The sequence below is a fragment of the Pinus tabuliformis genome, chromosome J (assembly GCF_031772625.1).
Source record: "Pinus tabuliformis cultivar Carrire ecotype Pingquan chromosome J, CPIR1, whole genome shotgun sequence".
NCBI lineage: Eukaryota > Viridiplantae > Streptophyta > Pinopsida > Pinales > Pinaceae > Pinus > Pinus tabuliformis.
The window spans coordinates 1,033,564,939-1,033,585,910 of record NC_142295.1 but is presented as its reverse complement, the minus strand read 5'-3'; positions in this window follow the sequence as shown (position 1 = coordinate 1,033,585,910).

The following is a 20,972-nucleotide window of genomic DNA, read 5'->3' as shown; positions in this document are numbered from 1 at the left end:
GTCAGGCAATCCTTCTTCCAAGTTAGTGGGTTCCTCCCCTATTTTGATGCGCGACAGATGATCTGGTCCCGCGTTCAATCATCCAGGCTTCACAAAAAATTCAAAATCATACTCTTGGAACAATAAGAGCCATCTGCGGATTCCCCCCCCCAAACACAGGCTTATTGACCAGGTACTTCAGCGCGAAGTGATCTGTATACATCTTAAAATGGCCTCCTAGCAAGTAGTACCGGTACTTTTGGAGCGCATACACCATAGCTAGACCTTCGCGTTCAGTGGTAGAATAGTTCTTCTCTGATTTGAATAATCTACGGCTTGCGAACACGATAGGATGGTCCAAGCCTTCGCCTCCATCTTGTCTTAGTACTTCCCCCAGTGCTATACATGACACATCAACATGTACATGAAACTCTTTCTTACAGTCCAGGAATATTAGAATCGGTGTAGTAACCATCTTTTCTTTCAATATATCCAAGATTTTCTTATAGTCATAGTTCCAGCAGAACGTGACATCCTTCTTCAACAATTTTTCCATCGACATGGTGATCTGGGCATAGCTTTCGATAAACTTTCTGTAATATCCCGTATGTTCCAGAGTAGGGCGCATCTGTTTCACACTCCTCGGTGCTTCCAAGTTCAGTATCACCACGATCTTCGAGGGGTCTACCATCAGTCCTTGTCTGCAAACCACATGCCCCAATAGGTTCCCAAAAGGAATGCAAAATAGACACTGTTTGAGATTGAGCACAATCTGGTATCTTCGACAGGTATCCAACATTAGGCGCAAACTTTCTACGTGGCACTTAACCAACCCAAATACAGTCCAGCCATCAAAATATACCTCCAGGAACTTATGAATAAATTCCTTAAATGCTGCAACAACCACGCGTGAAAAGATTGCAGACGCATTCTTCAATCCAAACGACATTACTGTGTATTTAAAACAACCCCACTCAGTCGTGAAGGTTGTCTTGCTCCTATCCTTCAGCGTGATTTTGATTTGGTGGTACCCAGATAACCCATCAGTGAAGGAATATGCTTCCTAGCGACCTACATTGTCCAACACTTCATCTATGAACGGAGTCGGGAAAGGATCATGCACACAAGCGTCATTTAGTTTTCTGAGATCCACGCATATCCTTATCTCATCCTTCTGCTTTTTCTCTTGCACCACCATAGGGCTTACCTAATCAGATTCTTCCACAGGCTCAATGATGCCTGCCGCTAGCATCTTGTCTAGCTCTGAGCGGACCTTCTCCTTGTATTTCGGATTGAGACAGTAAGGCCTCTGCTTAACTGGCTTCGCATCAGGTCTTAACATGATCTTCATCACTCCTAGGTCTCCGATTATTCCTTTTAGATCCGTAAACTTGGTAGGGAATAAGTCCTAGTATTCGCAAAGAAATTCAGCGACCTTATCCATCATCGCGTCGTCCCAGTAGTCTCCAATCTTCGTGAATTTGGGTTCTACCTCCATACTAATGTTCACTTGTTTTGTTTTCACTAGCGTGGTTATATCAGGGTTCTCAATCTGCAATCCTTGAACCTCGTGGTTTTCCAGAATGTTAATCTTCCGTGGATCCTCATCCTCATCTTCAGTAGTTACATTATAACATTCAAGCGTGTGACTCAGCTGAGTAGCCCATTCAGGCTGAATTAGGTCTAAAGGATCTTGCGGTATCCTAAAGATGGCTGCTTTCACCTCTTGTAGCGCCTCATCAATACTGTCAAACCCATCCTCAAAACTGAATGTCATCATGAATCCTTCACATAGGATATCCTAGTCGCCTGTCCCATGGCGGAGCTCTATTTCTATATACGAATTCATTGGGATAACATCCAGGGTATGACAAAACAGGTGCACCCACTCAGGTTGGGGATTTTCTCCATAAGCCTGCGTCCATTTGGCCATATGCGCAGGTGGATCATTCTGCCCATCGTACTTGTCTATCAGTTGCATCTTAGGCTTCCCAAATCATGTTCTCATCATCCTCCTACATTCGCGCCAATCACCAAATCTTCCCTTGTGTGTACCCCACCATCTTGTAGGTGTAGCGTGCAGTGCCCAGTCCAAGGCCTAGAAGCGCTACTTTTTTGGTATCTCCCTTTCAAATGCATCCAAAAAGATATCTACCTCATTTAGATTGTCATAAATAGGCAGATTTCTTGCCTCTGACAACACACAGTGTAGTGACTGGGTCACCATGTTGCAATTCAGCGTAGTTACTTCGTGTAACCGATTCTGCCAGCGTTCTATTTCTTCGTCGGAATCTGAAGTGTAGGAACTCTCATGTTCCCATGTAATCCTTCCATCTATGGTGGGATTCACCCAGTCTTGGTCTCGTGCTGTTATCTTATAGATGTAGTCCATATCATCATCACTCTCATAATCGTGGACTGGTTCCATATAGCGTGATCCTTCAGCAGGATCCAGGGGTATTATTACGTGCAGTGATTTATTCTCAAAGATCATCTTTCACTTCTTCAGATTGATTACCCCGTTCATATCAGTATCCCAGTTAATTCCCATGGGAGCAGGGTAGGGATTGCTATCATCCACTATCTCTATTACTTTAAAATCCGCCAGCACGCTCACTCCCTCAATGTCCACGGTCACCCTTTGCAGCCGCCCCATGGGGATGATTTTCTGCTGATTCGCCATCCTTAGCTGAATTGGAGACCATTGCAGCACAAGTCTCCCCATTCAATCCAAATTTTACTTTGGTAGGACATTCGCATCTAACCCTAGGTCCAAAATGACCTGATCCATTTCATACTCTCCTATTTGTGGGGTTAGTCTCATCTCCCGTCCCATCCTCGTTTTATGCTTGCCAATTTTTCGTACTATGCGCAACTCACCTGGTGGGGTCCCAGCACATCTATTGATGAGTTCTTGTAACCCTTTCATAGCCTTACTCTCATGTAGTAACTTCATACAGGTTTCTAGGAAAGTTGTGAGCATAGAAGGGTCCATCTCTGGCTCAGGCTTATCCTTGCTTCCTGAGGTGGAGGCCTCAGCGAAGCTCTTCTTAGCTTCCATGAAGGCTTCATGAGTGCGCTCCAAGTCGAATTCAACCTCTTTTTCCGGGGCTTTGTGAACCCATGTACTGTCTTCTAGCTGTTTCCCCTTGTCATCCCCTCTCGTGATCCCACTCCTGAGAACTATGTTTACATTCGGATCCTCCTCGCACGGTTCAGACCTCATCATCTGCAAGTTCTGAGTCAGTGGAGGTCGTAGTGCCCCTTTGTCTCGTATCCTAGCTATTAGTGTAGGATATTCTTTTGTTTCATGATCAAATAGCGTGCAATACTTGCATGACGGACGCGTTGGATTAGTGCAATCGCGGGAATAGTGTCCTGGTCCTTCGCAATTGTAGCAAATCAACTGTCCTCGACCTCTACCAGGTCCTCCTCTTCCTCGGTCTCGTACTCGCCCCTGAAATCTCATCCGCGTCGTTCCTGCATTCTGGTCGAGGGGCAGCGTTTCAGCCTGAACCCTATAGGCGGGAGTTCTATCCATCATCAATTCATAGCTCCTGCAAGTACGCTCATCATGTCCTACCAACCTACAAAAGTTGCAGAACAGCTGTTGTGGTGCTTGTACATACTTCTGTAGCAAGTGACAGTTAAGGTCTTGCTTGAGCTTCTGGCCTTAAAGGCATCGGTCCTCCCCCTGCAAGGTAATTTGCAAAGACCGGGCAATGATCTTTGTCATGACCCTGACTCTTGCATTTCAAACACCATACTTCCTCGCGTACCTCTAGTCGAACCGTCTTGTCCTGCTTCAGACCTTGCATCTCAAGGCACAGATTCTTCAGTTGCGCATGGATCTACTGAACTCCTAGATTAGGATCTTGCATCGGAGTCTCATGTAGTCTCATGGCAATCTCCAAGGCCTCTAGCTGAGTTTTTATCTTCTGCTGCGACAGCGCACTCCTTACGTGTGGTAGTATCGAAGCCACAAACCACTCGCGATGTTGTCCATCTATCAAATTCATGTTGGCTTCATGGATTGTACATTTCAACCTCTGATCTAGTTTTGAAGGCATCCCATCTGGTCGCATTGCAATCTCTTTGAATCCCGCAATCGGCTGTGTCTCAGATTTAGGCCTGCTAAATTCCCTATTTAGTGCTGCCTGGATGTCTGCTACTCTAGCATTCGGGTTATTGTTAAAGTACTTAATATACCAGGTTAGCACATGATCTTACAGAGCACTAACCAGTGTCTCCTTCTTTATGTGATCATCTATAACACCTTGAGCTTCCCATACAGCCCTGACAACGAACCAGAATTGGTCCAGGTCCTCATTTTCCAAGCCTTTGAACAAAGGCAACTTCACTGTATTTGCCATACTGAACTGCGGTGGAGGTGGAGGCAGTACGAGTGAAGTTGGAGATGATGGTGGTGAAGTCAGAGGTGGTGTGGGCGGAGGTGTTATTCGCGGGAATACTTGTCTTATTAACTGAATAGCGCTTCGTAGAGAGACCTTCACTATCGCTTCTTCGTCCCTTCACGGAGGTGAAATCAAGGGGCTATACTCTGGACCCTTATTTCCTTCGTTTCTGTAAATTTTTCCGCTTCGGGTAGTCCCAAACATCAAGGTAGCTGCATAACCCATTGTTACATAGTAATTTGTCACTGTCCTCATCTCAGTCCCTCTGTTGTGTCATGTGTCAAATAAACATGTCCATATCTTCCCACTCATGCAAGAAGATTAAGCAAATGCTCTCTAATGCTACCAATTGACCCTCATTCCCTAAGTTTCTGCCTCGTCGCTAGTAAACCCTTAAAATCCGCGATGGTTCTCTGTCATGCACTATATCATTACGACGTCGTCGCTAGTCCCTAGTTCATGACCTGTGACGATCCAGATTTGGCGAATTAGTTCAAATAGTCGGCCTTCTGGACATTTCTAGAGCTAGTTGTTGGGTCAGTTTGGGTCGCCTTTCCGCCTCTGTGATGGTGGTTCCGTCTTTTGTGCTGCCTTCCTTGAGGATAAGCTCCCTCTCCCTCATTTCATGGAGACTCCTTCTCCTATAAAATCACTCACCATTGCTATGATCTGCTGGTTCCTTTGGTTGTATAGTGCAGCTGTTGCTTTTGAGTTTGGTAGATAGCTGTGGTGTGAGTGTGACAAGTGTGGGATTGCTTAATAGTTTGCAAGAGGTTGTGGAGTGTCCTTAACCTTGTATTAAAGCTTGTAGGTGAGAGAGAGAGATATTGTTGTTTGGGAGACCTATCTTTGAGAGTGAATGCTTGAAGAAACATACTGGCTGGACCCTCTAAGAAGGCTTGCGACATCAAGACTTGGTTGTAAGCTTTGCTCTTGATTTATCATTAATACAATCAATGATGATTTCCTATGTCTTGTATGTAATTTACTTGATAGCTCATGACTTCTTGACTTTATGAGTAAATAGATCATTGTTGTTTCTCAGTTACATGCTCTGTTGTCTTCTTGTGGTGTTTTAGGTTGATTGCTCATTAAGGAGAAGGAAATGGAAGCTGGAGCAGCGCAACGGAACTTCATCAACCACTGGTTTGAGGTAGGCCTCCAACGATGACTATTTAAGGGAATTAATTGTTGTTTTGTCCTTGTTGTGACTAGACCCACTCTCGGGCTAGAGGGGTTGCCTCTGTCCACAGAGGGAACACTTTCCTACTTCACAAGTTGGCGACTCCGCTGGGGAGTCCCTTGTATGTTTCTTCTCTTATTTTCTCTTGTTTTGGTTTTGATTTAGTGTTTCTTGGATTTTGGGGTTGAACTGTCAGTCTTTTGGGTTACCTGGGTCAATCTGGGAAGTCCCTTGATTATCTGTTGGATAGGCTGGTCTTTGTTTGGGAGTTTTTGGTTTATCTTTCATTGTTTTTAAGATCGTCGCTGAAAAAAGATTAACAGTCGCACCGACGTCGCCTTGTCTCTGTTTTAAAGTTCTGTGCGTCGCTGAATCCTGTCGTACAGTTGCGACGATTCCTGAAATCGGCCCATCGCGGAAGAGACGTGTACTCTCGTGATGACGTCACTCTGTTGCTGCGGCTAGTGGCTGATCATCCCTAGTTGCTGGTTTTATGCCCACGACGATTCCTGTAGAGTTGTTTTTCCAATTCTACCTCCTGAATTCACCAGTCCTGTTGATCCCCTGTTATCTTTCTCTTACCCATCAATTTGTTTTTGATTGCTTATGTTTAAGGTACTGTCTCTTTGGTTTCATTGAGTGAATCTTGTATTTTTAGCTTTGTGACCTAGTGTTTTTCAAATTCTTGAATTACTTGACTTGGTTTCTTGTTTTCCCAAGGTTCATTTGCAACCTTCTTGTCGATTTGTTTGAGGCTTCTTCATTACTTGATTCTTGCTGGTTGATTTTTAGTGACAATTATTGAACCAATCTTTGGTATTGATTCGATTTCTTTTCACTACCGAACATAGATCACAATTGTTTGGATCGACCGGTTTCACACTTGCTTGTTTGTTTCTTTAAATTCAAAACAATCAAAATCAAAAGATTGCATTCATTTAGTATACGAAAGTGAGAGTATATTTGCATTTCGAGTTTTCATGTTTGAGAAATTGAAAAGCAAATTTAAAATTTATCATCAGTAGTATCCATGCATTGTAGGGTTGATGTGTTTATGCATTGTGTTTCTTGGTTTGGGAATGATCTCTCTACCCTCCTGTAGGTAGGTGTTCATTGAAATGAAAGATGCTTTACTCATTCTAGCTACATCCTAGGTTTTGATTAGGGCCTGGAAATTGAAACCTAATTCAAGATCAACTCTAAAATGAACTGAATGAACTTAACAATGCATTGGATCTTAACGCACATTATTTAGAGGTCTAGGCTAGAGACGTGCTCCGGCGTCGTTAAACCTAGTCACTATTGCTTTCACTTAAGGTTGGGTGATTCCTCCTTCTGTGACTCAATAGCTGCTAGAACGGACTTGTGCTCCCAATACCGTCGAGTATATGTTGGGAGACCCCACTAGGTTATCATCCTATATCCTTAGGAAGCCATGTCTGCCGCCTTGCAAACCGTAACGCACCGAACACAACATTCAGGAAGATTGACTGCCGTATAGAAAATCCTTGGTTTTCATATGATCGCCAAGGTGTATATGTAGTTTTACGAGTTGTTTGGTAAACCTTTTGCCTAGTTCTCCAAAGTAGTCACTTTTGTTCCTTTTCAAACACCTTAAAAGAAAAGGTCCATCTGAGCACTTGTCCTTTCAGGCTCATTAAACCTCGAAAGAGATAGAGTCACCTTTTCATCCTTTTCTTGACTCTTGAAACATGAAAAGGTCAAGTTTTGTTCCTGCGTCATAAAATTTACTGCCCACGAAATATTCTTGGTAACAGTTCGAGTTCTTGGCTGAGATAAGAGTGTTTTTCAGGCTCTTTCCTAATGGCAACATTCCCCGAGTCTACCGGCCAAGGTCTTCCCCCAGATGGGAACCCTGGTCCATTTCCTTCTTTTGGAAATGTCGGTGCTCCATACATGGCAACATTGTCTTTGCATGGGTTAACCATCAGTCTGCCCATTTGGTTGTTTTCAACCTCGGTGGTCCCGAGCATCATGACTCCTATTCCACTATCTCCTTTGTTTGAATCACGACATGTTGATTCCAAGGTTGAGCCTGCGCCTTCTTCCCCTGTTTCTTCACCTTCATCTCCTCCTTCGCCTGGTGAAAGTTCCACATCTAGTAACCAAGAGACTAAGAAGAAGAAGAAGAAGATGAAGAAGAAGAAGAATTTCGATCAGCGTGAGACCACTCGTGCAACTATTGCTTCGAGTACCTCTTAGGTCATACCACCCTCTGCTCCTTTGCGGAAGGTTAAGTTTCCTTGTAAATTGTGGAAGGGTGACCATCTTCTTCGTGATTGTCCTGGCATCCCTAGGATCTTAGAAGTATGGTCTCATGATCTGGCTCATCCCTCGTCGTCCGTTGAAGCTCATGACGATGCTACCCTATCGACTGGTAGTGGTAAGATGAAAGGGAAGATTCGATTCCCCTGTAGGCTATGTGAAGGCAACCATCCCCTTCACCTTTGTCTGCTCATGGATAAAGCTTCTGTTGTTTTGGAAAGTCTTATAGCTTCTTCACCCCGACTTCTCGTTGGTTATCAAAGGCTCTCTTCAGACCCTCTCCCCGTTGACAAAAATATTGACTTAGATTCTTCTCTTGTCCATCCTCCTCTTTCCAAACCTGGCTGTGCTAAACCTGTTCCAGACCAACCATTGGTCGGAAAGAGTGTCAACTTGGATTCACCACCAGTGGTCCACTCTGTTCCCAAAGAACATCATGATTATACTGCTCATGTTCTTCTTCTCTCATCAGATTCTCCTGAGTCCGAGAACGACCCTCCTATCCCTAGTGATCAAGAGAGTCCTTCTTCGGTTCCTATAGAGCATGGGGGCAATCATATGATACCCCCACCAAGTAGTTCGGTCGTTTCCTTCGACTGGAGTCACTTGACTACTTTCCGCCTTCCATCCTATGTGCCTTTCTAGCTTACAGTACATGCCTATGATAAGGAAATACCTGGCACTGTCTTGGATGAAGGTGCGTCGGTTAGCCTCATGCCTTTCACTACTTGGCAAGCTTTGGGCTCCCCACAGCTTGTGTCGGTCATGCAGAATCTGTTGGCATTCAACGGAGGAACTAGTCAACCTTCAGGGATCTTTCCAAAGTTCCCTGTTACTTTGGGAGGCAAAACCGTCTATATTGATGTGATGGTTGTCCAAGGTGCTTTAGATTTCAGTCTTCTCCTTGGCCGTGATTATATTTATGCCATGGGGGCTCTTGTTTCTTCACTTTTCCATGTGGTTTGTTTTCCGCATGATGGAAGAATGGTGACTATTTATCAATTGTCATTCTTTAGTCACCCGATGCCTCCTATACCACCGTCATCCCCCATCGGTTCTTATCCGCAAGCAGTACCTTCTTTGCCACAGGTCAATTATGTGGCTACCCATTCTGTCTTCGCCTCTGCTAATGATTATGCAGATGGTCTCGTACATCATGTACTGGGGAAATTGGAACCTGATATGTCATTTGTGCCTCTGTTGGAAATAATACTGAGAGGGGGGGTGAATCAGTATTATCTAATTCTTTTCAATATATCTTCCAGATTTATACTTTAATTTATTCTTCAGATATTGATCATTAGTTTGTATGTCAATACCATATAATGATGAGAAAGAACATGAAAAACAGATAATCACACCAAAGAACACCAGATATAAGGTGGAAACCCAATGTGGGTGAAAACCACCTACTGCAATATGTCTCTATCTTCTTTCAATTAGAAACTTCTTTTACAATGATTTTGTACTGGTGCATTCCTTTAACAATACGCAGGCTATAACCTGCTGAGAGCTACAACCCTCTCTCTTTTTCCAGTCTCTCCTGGAAGGGAGCTACAACCCCCTTAGCTCTTGTACTAGCTAATAATACTAGTACGTAGGTGTTGGCCTACTTCTTTTCTTGCAAGGACCACTTTTCATAAATTTTCAAACTGGATCCATAAACATCAAATAATCATCAAGTACATGTGAATCAACCAATCTCCTTTTTCAATCAACCAATAACTTCTCAGAATGTAGTAACCAAAACAGCAATACCATTAATCTAAACCCAAAACTCTTCTGCAATAGATAAAAGTCAGCCAACAAATATTTCAAGAAAAGTCCGCAACTTCACCAATAGAAGCCTACGAATATCCGCAGCTCTTCTGTGTCTAAACTACGCAAATCTGCACCTGGTCCTTCTTCTGCACTGCGTACCTCCACACCTACTCCTTCTAGTGCACTGCGTACCTCTGCGCAGATTCGCACCTGCACTTTCTGCCTAACAGTGTACCTCCGCACTTGGTCCTTCTATTCCTCTGCGTACCTTTGCATTGTGCCTTCTTCTGCACTGCATACCTCCGCACCAGCGCCTTCTGCTTCGCTACGGGCCCCCGCACCTGCGCCTTCTACTGCACTGCGGACCCCCACACCTGTGCCGTCTGCTGCGTTGTGGACCTCTGAATAGAGCCAAATTAACAATCCTCCAATGTGCCACAGACAGTCAAATCCACAGATCTGATCATGCGCCCGAGAGATCACGACCTATCAATGGATTCACCTTGATTTAGATCTAGCTTTTCAAATTGATCACCCAAAATTTCAGATCTTAAGATATTCAAATTTCACAAGTGACTAGCTAAGTGATCTCCTTTCCTTTTTATAGGCAAGCCCTTATTCACACCATGGGACAAAACCATCGAGAACCAATACAAGGGATCCAAACCGAGGTTCAATAATTCGGATCCTATACCACGGTCCAAAACCATAGGATCATGAATGTCGGGCTAAATACCATGGGCCAAACATAAGAATTCCCACGTGTGCGCGCTTTCTCTGCATTGGAGTGAGTGGACTGGGGTCCGCACCTTCTGTTCAGATAACCTGCGGACATGACCGCACTTGGTGAACGGCGTGCCTGCAGGCCTGCACCTTTTGAATGGTGTACCTACAAACCCCTTATTTTCCATCATTTTGAGAGCCAGAACAGAGATTTGCCACTTGAGTGAGTTGCCATCAAGTACAACACCTGTGCCATAGCGCCAAAACTGAATCATAATGCCAACAATCTCCCCCTTTGGACTTGATGGCAACCCCAAGATCCTAAAGTCATTCTCCCCCTTTGACATCAAGGGCAAAGGGCGGACCAAGATATTCTCCCCCTGACTATAGACCAGATCTGCAAAAGAAAAATTCTTCAAGAAGAACCATAATCTACTATACACCATACATGACCTTGACACGAGAGATAGAGACATATTAGCAACAATATTCAGATCAACATCCATGTTCTCCTTTTGTACTTTCTCCTCCAAGATCTTCTACCATAATGCCAACAATGAATTATTAGAAGAATATATGCTCCCCCTGAACCTGTGCCATTCGATCTTCAACCAATCCATAACCCAGCAAATGTATGCGTATACCCCATATGAAACTCGCGTACAACCAACAATCTCTGAAACATATGAGATTCAACAACAAGATGATGTATCAACTACCCCCAGCTTTTGTCTGAGGTATTCAAAGGTCCCCCTAGGCAATGGTTTGGTGAGTATATCAGCAACTTGTTCCTTAGAAGGAACATACTCCAACTTGACCTTTTGTTCAAGCACCTGTTCCCGAAGAAAATGATATTTGATAGGTATATGGTTGGTTTTTGAATGCATGATTGGGTTCTTTGAAATGCTGATAGCGCTTGTATTATCACATAGGATGGAGATAGGTGGTGTACAAGTGATTTGAAAATCCTGCAAAGTCTGCATCATCCAAAGGAGTTGAGTGCAACAAGATGCAACAGCCACATATTCCGCTTCAGCTGTAGATAAAGCAATCGAACTCTGTTTCTTGCTGAACCAAGATACTAATCTGGAACCCATAAAGAATGCACCACCACTTGTGCTCTTCCTGTCATCCACACTTCCGACCCAATCTGCATCTGTATAAGCATGAAGTATGAGATCTGTATCTCTAGGATACCATAAGCCATAGTTTTGAGTTCCTTGAAGGTACTTGAAGATTCTCTTAACTGCCTGAAGATGAGTTTCCTTGGGATTTGCTTGAAATCTTCCAACTATTCCCACTGCATGCATGATGTCTGGTCGGGTACCTGTCAAATAAAGTAGACTTCCAATCATGGATCTATAGGTTGGTTGATGCACTGCTGCTAATTCATCATTTGCACTGAGGCTGCATCCTGTAACCATAGGGGTACATACTGGTTTTGAATCTTCCATGCCATACTTCTTCAAGATCTGCTTGAGGTATTTGGTTTGAGACAAAAAGATACCACCTTCATTTTGTTGGATTTGTAGACCAAGAAAATATGTCAGCTCTCCAAGTAATGACATTTCGAATTCTTTCTGCATCACCAAGGCAAAGCTTTGACTCATAGTTTCTTCATTGCTGCCAAAGATAATATCATCTACATACACAACAAGTATTAGCAATTTGTCATTTTCAATTTTTATATAAAGATTGCTATCTGCTGATCCCTTTGAAAAGCCTTGTTGATGAAGATATTTGTCCAAATGATAGTACCAAGCCCTTGGAGCCTGTTTAAGGCCATAAAGAGCCTTTTTTTGTCTGCATATAAGATTTGGATCATTCCCAAGAATGAAACCATCTGGTTTCTCAATGTACACCTCTTCTTCTAAGTCTCCATTCAGAAAGGCTGATTTCACGTCCATCTGAAATACTTTGAACTTCTGAAAGCTTGAGAGAGCAAGGAACATTCGGATGGCCTCAAGTCTAGCAACGGGAGCAAAAGATTCTTCAAAGTCTATTCCTTCTTGTTGAGCATACCATTTACAAACAAGTTTGGCCTTGTTTCTAATTACTTCCCCATTTTCATTCAACTTATTTTTGAAGATCCATTTTGTCCCTATGACATTCTTATCTTTTGGTCTAGGAACAAACTCCCAAGTGTTGTTCTTTTCGATCTGCTCAAGTTCTTCATCCATTGCCTTGACCCAGAATTCATCTTTGCATGCCTCTCTTACATTTTGTGGTTTAGTGGAGGAGAGTAATGCCAAATAGCTTGAAGCTTCTGCAATTGTTCTTCTTGTTTGTATGCCTGCCTCCTTTTGCCCCAAGATTTGAGATTGTGGATGATTCTTTTGAACATACCTAGATGGAGTCTTCTCTTCTATCCTTATCTGTTCCTCTGGTGCCTCTTGAGGTTCTTCTTCATCATCAGTCTGATTTGAAGGATGATCTTCATCCTCTTCGATATTTTCATAATTTACTTGCCTAGGAATGTTTCCTTCTTCATCAACCACTACACCAATGCTGTCAACTATTCTTCCAAGTCTTTTGTTGTAACACTTATATGCTTTGCTATGAGGAGAATAACCAAGGATAATCCCTTCATCTACTCTAGGTTCAAACTTGCCAAGATGTTCATCATTATTCTTAATGTAACATTTGCTTCCAAAGATTTTGAAATGTTTTACCGAAGGAGTCTCACCATACCAAAGCTCATGACGAGTTTGAGTGCTGTTCACCCAGACATTTGTTTTGTTGAGAATAACGACCGCAGCAAATGCAGCTTCACCCCAGAAGGTTGTGGGAGTTCCAGATTCATCAAGCATTGCATGAGCCATTTGTTGAACCGTTCTGTTCATCCTTTCCACTACTCCATTTTGCTTAGGAGTCCTAGCTGTAGAGAATTCCCTTCTTATTCCATGTTCTTCACAAAAATTGAAAAATTCATTTGAGGTAAATTCCCCACCTCTATCAGACCTGAGGCACTTAATTTTGTGATCTGATTTGTTTTCAACCAAGGCTTTGAAAGATTTGAATTTTTCGAAGGCTTCGTCTTTTTGCTTCATAAGTCCTATCCAAACCATCCTAGAGAAGTCGTCAATGAATAATATAAAGTATTCTTCTCCTCGAGGTGACCTTTTCCTAGATGGTCCACATACATCTGTATGGACTAGTTAAAGAGGCCTGCTAGCTGATCCTTCCTTCTCAGGGAAGTTAGTTCTGGTTTGCTTACCAAACTGACATGATTTGCATATTGTATTGTCTGGAATTCTGATGTCTGGAAGACCACGAACTACCTGGTATTTGCATGCTTTCCTTATCTGTGAAAAGCTTAGATGCCCCAACCTCCGGTGCCATAACCAGTGTTCATCATTCTTGCTCAAATAGCATTGTTGTTGTCCTTCTTCAAATATGTATAAATTATTTGGAGTTCTTATGCCTTTGATCACTGTTTTTCCTGTATCAAGATCACGAACACTACATCCATTTAATCGAAATATTACCTCAGTTCCTTGATCGCACATCTGACTGACACTCAGTAGATTATGCTTCAAGCCATCAACATGCAAAACATTTCCAGCCTTGACTTTCTCTTTCAACTAAACAGTGCCTTTTCCTTTTATGACTGCAGGGGTATCATTTCCAAAAGAAACTTTCTTTCCTTTTTCTAAAGCACTATATGATTGAAGTTTTTCTTTATCACCTGTCATATGCTTCGAACATCCGCTGTCGATGTACCATTGATTTTCCTGTCCTTCTGTATATAAAGCTATCCCACATCTTTCTGGTTGCGGTTCCTTCATTCTCCATGTTCTGGCATTTGAGGTTTGTTCCTTTTGAGTTGTCTTCCGAAACCTGCTCCTGCATTCAAACTCTTCATGACCGAAGTTATTACAAATAGAACATTCAATTTCACTTTCAAGGGCGGAAAAGTTGTTATAGGTCCTTTTCATGATTCCAATCAAATTTCTTTGTTTTTGAGCTTCTCTAGTCATGATTGTCTTATAGGAAACACATTGAGCTACTTTGTGACCAAAGTTATGTCAAGAGAAACATTGGCCATTGAAGAAACTCCTGCGATTATCAAATCTATCACCCAACCGATTGTAGTTTCTACTGACATCCATTCTTGAGGAAAATTGGGAAGATTTTACATGTGGCTGGTTGTAGCTTCTATTTGTCCTTAAGGTAGCTTGCCCCCGATTTTCCTGATAGTCTTTCTTCGTTCTTGAGGTAAATTGTCCCTGATTTACCTGATGATTTCTATTAGGCCTTTGCTCGCTCCTCCTTGCTGCATCAAGATAACTTTTGGAGGTGGATGCTTGAGATGCTTCTCCATTATATCCTAGACCTGTCTTGATTAGTGGAGAATGTTGCACATTGATAATCTCATCCAGAGTTTCAGACCCTTTAACAAATTTAAGATTAAGGGCTTTTGTTTTCTCAATCTCTTTTCTAAGACTAACAATTTCACATTCCAATATTTCGTGATGTTTTTCCCTTTTAGCTAGTTGACATTGCAGAGAATCAATAATCACATTTTTCTCTTCTAAACAAATTTTGAGATTAGAAATCTCTTCATAAAGACCTTCTTCATCTACAACATCCATATAATCATCATCTTCAAAAACCATTAAAAGTTTATAATTATTACCTCATTCATCTTCGTCACTACTTGAAAGTCCATCACTATCTTCATGAGTGTAATAGATTTTCTTATTTGCATTCTATTTCTTGTTCCATCTAACACGTTCCTTCCCCTTGTCAATCTTATCCTTATGAGGAAATTTGGCAGCATAGTGACCGACTCTTCCACAAGCAAAGCATTTGAAATGTAACTTACCTCGGGATCGTCCACCACCCCGTTGAAGGTTTTTGACAAAATTTGATTCTTCTTCTTCTTCTGACACGTGTCATGACTCATAGTAATCTCCTTTGCCGGAAGCCTTGAAGGCAACTTCTCTCCTATCTAATGGTACTCCTTTCCTCATTTCATAAGTATTCAGAATTCCGTGCAGCTGTGACATGGTAAGGTTTTGTAGATTCTCCTTTTCTTCTATTGCAGAAACTTTAGATTCAAACCTAGGGGACAAAGATCTTAGAACCTTTTCAACCACAACAACCTCTTTTATTTCTTCACCCAAATTTTTCATACAATTAACAATCTCATCTACACGAAGGAAATAGTTAGCCACACTTTCATCGTTGTGAATTCTGAGATTTTCATACTAAATTCTGAGGGTTTGAAGTTTTGCTCGTTTTACCTGATCATCTCCTTCATAGCTCAGAACAATCTTGTCCCATATTTCTTTTGTGGATTTATACCGCATAACCTTCACGAATTCTGATTGAGATAGACATCCTAGTAGAGTATTGACAACCTTTGCATTTGTTTCATATTTCTTCTTCTCAGCTGGATCTGTAGGAGTTGCTAATGGAAAAGTGTACCCTGTATCTATGATATCTTAGACTTCTGTACCAAGAGATTGAAGATAGGCAGTAACTCTTACCTTCCAATATACGAAGTTTGTCCCATCAAAAATTGGTGTCCTGATAGATGCTTCTCTCTCGTAGTTGCTCATGATGATGGATCTTCCTTCAAGCGATCAAGCTTCTTCAGAAGGACCTGCTTTGATACCAATTGTTGGAAATAATACTGAGGGGGGGTGAATCAGTATTATCTAATTCTTTTCAATATATCTTCCAGATTTATACTTTAATTTATTCTTCAGATATTGATCATTAGTTTGTATGTCAGTACCATATAATGATGAGCAAGAACAGGAAAAACAGATAATCACACCAAAGAACACCAGATATAAGGTGGAAACCCAATGTGGGTGAAAACCACCTGTTGCAATATGTCTCTATCTTCTTTCAATTAGAAACTTCTTTTACAATGATTTTTTATTGGTGCAGTCCTTTACCAGTACGCAGGCTGCAACCTGCTAAGAGCTACAACCCTCTCTCATTTTCCAATCTCTCCTGGAAGGGATCTACAACCCCCTTAGCTCTTGTACTAGCTAATCTACTAGTACGTAGGTGATGGCCTTCTTCTTTTCTTGCAAGGACCACTTTTCATAAATTTTCAAACTAGATCCATAAACATCAAATAATCATCAAGTACATGTGAGTCAACCAATCTCCTTTTTCAATCAACCAATGAATCAACCAATAACTTCTCAGAATGCAATAACCAAAACAGCAATACTAGTAATCTAAACCCATAACTCTTCAGCAATAGATAAAAGGCAGCCAACAAATATTTCAAGAAAAGTCCGCAACTTCACCAATAGAAGTCTGCGAATATCCGCAGCTCTTCTGTGTCTAAACTGCAGATCCACACCTGGTCCTTCTTCTGCTCTGCGTACCTTCGCACCTACTACTTCTGTTGCACTGCGTACCTCTACGCAAATCTACACCTGCACTTTCTGCCTAACAGCATACCTCCGCACTTGGTCCTTCTGTTCCTCTGCGTACCTCCGCATTGTGCCTTCTTCTGTGTTGCGTACCTCCACACCAGCGCCTTCTGCTACACTGCGGACCCCCGCACCTACGCCTTCTGCTGCACTGCGGACCCCCGCACCTACGCCTTTTGCTGCGCTACGGACCTCTGAATAGAGCCAAATTAATAGTCCTCTAATGTGCCACAGATAGTCAGATCCACAGATCTGATCATGCGCCCGAGAGATCACGACCTATTAATAGATTCACTTTAAATTTCACCTTGATTTAGATCTAGCTTTTCAAACTGATCACCCAAAATTTCAAATCTTAAGATATTCAAATTTCACAAGTGACTAGCCAAGTGATCTCCTTTCCTTTTTATAGGCAAGCCCTTATTCACACCATGGGACAAAACCATCAAGAACCAATACAAGGGATCCAAACCGGGTTTCAATAATTTAGATCCTACACCACGAGCCAAAACCATAGGATTATGAACGTCGAGCTAAATACCATGGGCCAGACATAAGAATTCCCACGTGTGCGCGCTTTCTCTACATTGGAGTGAGTGGACTGGGGTCCGCACCTTCTGTTCGGATAACCTGCGGACATGACCGCACTTGGTGAACGACGTGCCTGCGGGCCCGCACCTTTTGAATGGTGTACCTGCGAACCCCTTACTTTCCATCATTTTGAGAGCCAGAACAGAGATTTGCCACTTGAGTGAGTTTCCATCAAGTACAACACCTATGCCATAGCGCCAAAACTGAATCATAATGACAATAGCCTCATGACATGTGTTCCTCCCAGCATGCATTTCTTCCATCTAATGAAGACCTCTTAGGAGCCATGTTCTCATCTGGTCCATGAACAAGGCCCGAGGATAGTTCGTTCCTGTGTCAACCTCATTAAAAAATGAAACTGGGTGTCACGAGCATAGTTCCTTGTCTTGTGTCAAGCTCGTTAAAAAATGAAACAAGGAGTCATGAGCATAGTTCCTTGTCTTGTGTCAAGCTCATTAAAAAATGAAACAAGGAGTCCCGAGGATAGTTTGTTCCTGTGTCAACCTCATTAAAAAATGAAACAAGGGTTATGAGGATAGTTCTTTTACTGTGTCAACCTCATTAAAAAATGAAACACCTCCCTTTTCCAAATCGAGTCTTTGATTAAGATCTTGTAAAGTCTAAGTCAAGTCTTTCCAAGATCTCGAAAGTGAACCTTCATTCCATCCACCTCATTGAACGCAGTGAAGCTTGGGGGGCATGTACCTCGATTATGCTAGAGGCATGCGAACTCATAACAAACATAGTTTTTCATTTCAATCTTGTGTAAACATGAAACTGAATCCAAGAAAAGTTCTCCATGGTTCAAGCTTGTGTAAACATGAACCCATACCTGATTTACACCTCGTGATTGCCGTTTTTATCCGCTAAATTCTGCTAGATGAGCCTTGGTTGTTTCATTCCATCGCCACCATCTCTTTGGCTGATCATATGCTTTCACTTGGTTGTTTTTCCTTTCCTGAGGGACCGTAGCGATGAGTGGTTTTATTAGCCAGCCTCTTGACCGTTACATGTTTTGAGTAGTTCCACCATTGTCGGGACCAGTTGCTACCCTTTATACCACTCGTTCCTCCAGGACGAGTCACCTTTAGGCTCTTTTCTGACTCGTAAAAGATGAAAAGATTGCCGAGTATTTTTCCCTTTTTAACTCGTTACAGAGAATAAAAATGGCGGTATGCTTTCAGCTCTTTTCCGAACGTTTATAAACATGAAAAGATAGCCGGACTTTTGTCGTTTCAGGTTTGACACTGGTCATGAAATGACGTGTCTTCTGTCAGGCCAGGCAGTAACTCCATTAAGCAAAAACTGATTCGTGTTATCTATTCCATCAGATAGGTCTATTATATACATGAGGGAGAGACTGTTCAGTTCATCTCCCGATGACTGTTCATATTTATCATTTATTTATTTACATATATTTACCCAATCACAAGGATTAGGTGTCAATGTTCCCCCCCTTAATTTGAAGGGATGTTGGTGAGTCCAAGCATCATTCTGAAGCATTCAAGCTTTTCTCTTCCAAGCGCTTTGGTGAAGATGTCTGTAATTTGCTCATTTGTGGAACAATGACGGAAATGGATTGTTTGGCCTCAACATGATGTCGAATAAGATGATATTTAGTATTGATGTGCTTTGTTCGATCATGGAACTTTGGGTTCTTGGCCAACTTTATTGCAAAGGTATTGTCAATCATGAGTGGAGTTGATTGTACTTGTTTTACCTACAAATCTTCAAGAATTTTCCTGAGCCACACAATTTATTTTGTTGCTTCAACTATTACCACGTATTCTGCTTTTGTTGTGGAATCTGCTGGAACTGATTGTTTGCGTGATCTCCAGGAGACAGCTCCTGATCCAAGACTCCTAGCATATCCTGAAGTAGATACCCCAGTTTCTTTGTCTCCATCAAAGTCTGAATCAGAGTATCCAATCAAGCTGAAGTCGTCCACCTGTGTATACTTGATTCCAAAGTCTTGAGTTCCCTTCAAGTACCTTAGAACTTTTTTTGCAGCAGACCAATGTCCCTCACAAGGCTTTTTCATAAACCTGGAGAGGATTCCAACAGCAAACGAAATGCCTGGTCTGGTAGTAGTTACTTAGTTGAGACTTCCTACAAGTTGTCTATACTTTGTTGCATCCTCAAATTCTTTTCCTTCAATAGATGTGAGTTTTAAGTTTTGTTCCATTGGAGTAGTAAGAGGATTGCACTTTGTCATGCCAAACCTGTTCAACAAATCTCCAATGTATTTCTTTTGAAAAAGAAATATGGACTTTGGATGTTGGGTTACTTCAATGCCAAGATAGTAATGAACATAGCCCAAATCAGTCATTTCAAAACTTTTCCCCAATTCCTTCTTTATGGATGCAATGTAGCTTTCATTGTTCCCTGTCATCAAAAGATCATCTACATATACCACAAGATATACAACTGGTTTTTCAACTTTCTTGACAAATAAAGTTGCATCATCAAGATCAAAATGTTTGAAATTGAGTTTCAGAAGATGCTCAGTTAGTTTTTCATACCAGGCTCACGGTGCTTGTTTGAGGCCATACAAGGACTTCACAAGTTTGCATACTTTATGTTCATGTCCTTTCACAGCAAATTCTTCAGGCTGGGACATAAAAACATTCTCTTTTAGATATCCATTAAAGAAAGCAGTTTTTACATCCATTTGATGGACTTTCCAACTGTTATGAGTTGCTAGTGCAAAGAGTGTCCTTCCTTCTATGCAAAACCTTTTGCCACAAGCCTAGCTCTGTGCTTGTCAAGTGATCCATCAGCTTTATACTTGTTCTTGTTCACCCACTTGCAGCCAATTGGTTTGGTTCCTAATGGAGGATCAACCAGCTTCCAAGTGTCGTTCTTTATGAGGGCATCATACTCCTTTTGCATTGCTTCTTTCCATTCATCATGAGAAGAAGCTTCTTTGAAGGAAGTTCGTTCAAAATCTGTAGACAAGTTCAATTCATAATCATAAGAAACATCCATATCAATAGGTAGAGTCATCTACATCACCTCCATTTTGCCGGTTTGAATTTCTGGTTCCTGTCTTTCCAACTTCATTAGGATGAACACTTTCAAGTGTCTTTGTCAGCCACTTTGGGGGACCTTTCTGAGATGGTCCAGGCTGCTCCATTGATTGAGTTGGGACTGAATCAAGATTGAGTCTCCTAATTCTATCAATTACATCACTTAAAGCATCATCTGTTGTTGGAGTTTCATGCGGGGGAGAGTGTTCTTCAAAAGAAGATTCCACATGTTGATCTAGTATAGGAATCCCCCCTTCAAGATGTGGAATCTGATTATCAAATTCTTGAAATGATTTTGCTTTTGCGAATCTATCCAAGCGATCAAGTTGCCTCTCAACAACATTGTCAGTTTTGGATGATTCAAGAAAAATTACATCTCTAGATACAACAAACTTTTTATTTACTTCATCATAGAGGTGGTATGCTTTGGAGGTGTTTGAGTACCCCAGGAAGATACACTTATGACTTCTAGCACCAAGTTTGTTTCTATGTACCTTTGGTATCAAGGCATAACAGGTGGAACCAAAGACCCTGAGATGCTTTACCGAAGGAACATGTCCAGAGTCTTGTTTCTTATAGCATTAGATGGACATCTATTCTT